We start from the raw sequence: 4,072 nt of genomic DNA on the forward strand, positions 1-4,072 counted from the left end.
AGAACTATGGAGTGCATTATACCATATGGAGGACTATGGGGTGCAATATACCATATGGAGGACTATGGGGTGCATTATACATATGGAGGACTATGGGGTGAATTATACTATATGGAGTACTATGGAGTGAATTATAGCATATGGAGGATTATGGGGTGAATTATACTATATGGAGAACTATGGAGTGCATTATACCATATGGAGAACTATGGAGTGCATTATACCATATGGAGAACTATGGAGTGCATTATATCATATGGAGGACTATGGGGTGAATTATACCATATGGAGGACTATGGAGTGCATTATACCATATGGAGAACTATGGAGTGCATTATACCATATGGAGGACTATGGGGTGCAATATACCATATGGAGGACTATGGGGTGCATTATACATATGGAGGACTATGGGGTGAATTATACTATATGGAGTACTATAGAGTGAATTATACTATATGGAGGACTATGGAGTGCATTATACCATATGGAGGACTATGGAGTGCATTATACCATATGGAGAACTATGGAGTGCATTATACCATATGGAGAACTATGGGGTGCATTATATTATATGGAAGGCTATGTGGGGCTATTATATTTGGAGGATTATGTAGGTTCACTTATAGTGTATGCAAGCAATTATACATTGTGAAGGTGCGGGGCCCATCATACTGTGTGGAGGGCTATGTGGGGGCCATTATACAGGGTGAAGAGGTGTGGGTCACTACTTTGCATGGAGGGCTGTGTGAGGGTCACGGGGGATCATACTGTGTTGGGGTCCCCATACTTTTCCAGGGGAATTGAGGGATGGGGTACAGTAGGATCATCATACTGTGCGTGTGAAGGGTATGGTGGAAGAATTCACTGTGGGGGTAAGGTACAGTGTTTGTGGGCCAGTTTTGTTGACATACTTTGAGTGCAGTGAAATGAGGATCTAGGGCTCCAGTAGGAGGAAAATTAGAGGGCATACAGTACCACACAGTAGGTGCAGTAATAGGATCACATATGGCAGCAGCGGCTCAGTATTGGGGTATCAGTAGGATGGAGAGGCTGTGCAGGTTGGGAATAGATGGGGACAGTGTCGGAAATGTGAGAAGTCAGATGTGTTGTAATCTCTGCAGATGAGTCCTGGCTGGAGAAGTTGTCGTGTCGGTCTGGGCCACATGGGAAAAGTGACGATTCCATCAGAAAGAACGTCTGCGGTAAGACATTATCTGTAACTGTGCTGTGATCTCTTATATGTTCCGTAGGACTGGTATCTACCGCTGTCACCATATGGCGGTCATATCAATAATGGTGTTTATATAGAGACTAGATGGTAGCCTGATTCTAACGCATCGGGTATTCTAGAATATGTATGTAGTTTATTTATGAAGTTTTCAGAATAATACAATTCATACACAGGATTCGGCTGGCCACCCGCGACCAATTAGCGAAGCGTGGTTCAAATTCTGCGCCAATTCGCGGGCGGACTGGGCCTGTCGCTGATTGTTCGCGGCCGGGCATGATCAATCAGTGAAGCCACGGCCGGCTCCAGGTTTTTGAGGGCCCCGGACGAAGGAGTCTCAGTGGGCCCCCCTCATTAACACATACCACGATTCATGATGCACAGATACAGCAGAGAAATATAGCACAGCCAACTAGCGTATAACACAGCCGACGTAGTATATAACACAGCCCACGTAGTATATTGCCCAGCCGCGTAGTATATAGCACAGACACGTAGTATATAGCAGACACGTAGTATATAGCAGACCACGTAATATTTTGCACAGCCACATAATATATTGCACAGCTATGTAGTATATAACACTCCCCATGCAGTATATAACCCAGGCCACGTAGTATAGAGCACAGCAATGTAGTATATTGCCCAGCCATGTAATACCACAGCCACGTAGTATATAGCATACTCTCAAGAGTGCATTGCGGTCTCGCGAGATGATGATGTAGCGGTCTCACGAGACCGCTACGTCATCATTTCGCGAGACCGCAATGCATGGATCGGTCACCGGAGCGTCGCGAGGAGCCGGAAAGGCCTGGGCTGGATCCGGGGGGCCGACGGAGGGTGAGTATATAATGATTTTTTTTAATTATTTTTAACATTAGATCTTTTTACTATTGATGCTGCATAGGCGCTGACTGGAGGGGAGTATGGAGCGGGCACTGACTGCAGGGGAATAGGGAGCGGCCATTTTGCCGCCGGACTGTGCCCGTCGCTGATTGGTCGTGGCCGTTTTGCCGCGAACAATCAGCGACTTATGAGGGGACAGTACAAAGACCTTTCTGATGATCTTTTTAATCATAGACCTGAGACGAGGACAAGGGGGCATCCTCTACGTCTGGAGGAAAGAAGGTTTAAGCATAATAACAGACGCGGATTCTTTACTGTAAGAGCAGTGAGACTATGGAACTCTCTGCCGTATGATATTGTAATGAGTGAGTCATTACTTAAATTTAAGAGGGGACTGGATGCCTTTCTTGAAAAGTATAATATTACAGGGTATATACACTCACTGGCCACTTTATTAGGTACACCTGTCCAACTTCTTGTTAACACTTAATTTCTAATCAGCCAATCACATGGCGGCAACTCAGTGCATTTAGGCATGTAGACATGGTCAAGACAATCTCCTGCAGTTCAAACCGAGCATCAGTATGGGGAAGAAAGGTGATTTGAGTGCCTTTGAACGTGGCATGGTTGTTGGTGCCAGAAGGGCTGGTCTGAGTATTTCAGAAACTGCTGATCTACTGGGATTTTCACGCACAACCATCTCTAGGGTTTACAGAGAATGGTCCGAAAAAGAAAAAAAATCCAGTGAGCGGCAGTTCTGTGGGCGGAAATGCCTTGTTGATGCCAGAGGTCAGAGGAGAATGGGCAGACTGGTTCGAGCTGATAGAAAGGCAACAGTGACTCAAATCGCCACCCGTTACAACCAAGGTAGGCCTAAGAGCATCTCTGAACGCACAGTGCGTCGAACTTTGAGGCAGATGGGCTACAGCAGCAGAAGACCACACCGGGTACCACTCCTTTCAGCTAAGAACAGGAAACTGAGGCTACAATTTGCACAAGCTCATCGAAATTGGACAGTAGAAGATTGGAAAAACGTTGCTTGGTCTGATGAGTCTCGATTTCTGCTGCGACATTCGGATGGTAGGGTCAGAATTTGGCGTAAACAACATGAAAGCATGGATCCATCCTGCCTTGTATGGAGCATCTTTGGGATGTGCAGCCGACAAATCTGCGGCAACTGTGTGATGCCATCATGTCAATATGGACCAAAATCTCTGAGGAATGCTTCCAGCACCTTGTTGAATCTATGCCACGAAGAATTGAGGCAGTTCTGAAGGCAAAAGGGGGTCCAACCCGTTACTAGCATGGTGTACCTAATAAAGTGGCCAGTGAGTGTATATTAGATTCCTTGATAAGGCGTTGATCCAGGGAACTAGTCTGACTGCCGTATGTGGAGTCGGGAAGGAATTTTTTTCCCCATGGTGGAGTTACTCTTTGCCACATGGTTTTTTTTTGCCTTCCTCTGGATCAACATGTTAGGGCATGTTAGGTTAGGCTATGGGTTGAACTAGATGGACTTAGTCTTCCTTCAACCTTAATAACTATGTAACTTGGGACTTCCGTGACAGAAAGACGGAAGTGACCCTTAGACAATTATATAGTAGACTATCTTTAGTAACCGTGTGGTCATCTGCTGAGGTTGTCCTCCACTATTAGGGTGCGTCACCCGGCTGTAATGAAGGTTACCTGGTTAGGGGCCCACTCAGAAGTTCCCCCCACACACCAAACCCCTGGCTACCCCTCAGATGTCTACCAATATCTGGTGATAACTTCATGTCCATGCCATAAGCACATCCATAGAACCGTACACATAAACCATACACAGACTCTACTCATAGCCGCAGCCAAACCCCACAGCATGGCTCCTCCCATACTGCTGATCACATGATCATGACATCACCAAAGGTCCTTTATTCCTGTTGTGACTACTAGCCTGCCTTGTGATTAGTCACGTGGTCCTGGCATCATGAAAGGTCCTCCATCACACTAGAATCC

This window comes from Ranitomeya variabilis, chromosome 5 (genome assembly GCF_051348905.1).
Source record: "Ranitomeya variabilis isolate aRanVar5 chromosome 5, aRanVar5.hap1, whole genome shotgun sequence".
In the NCBI taxonomy this organism is placed as follows: Eukaryota; Metazoa; Chordata; class Amphibia; order Anura; family Dendrobatidae; genus Ranitomeya; species Ranitomeya variabilis.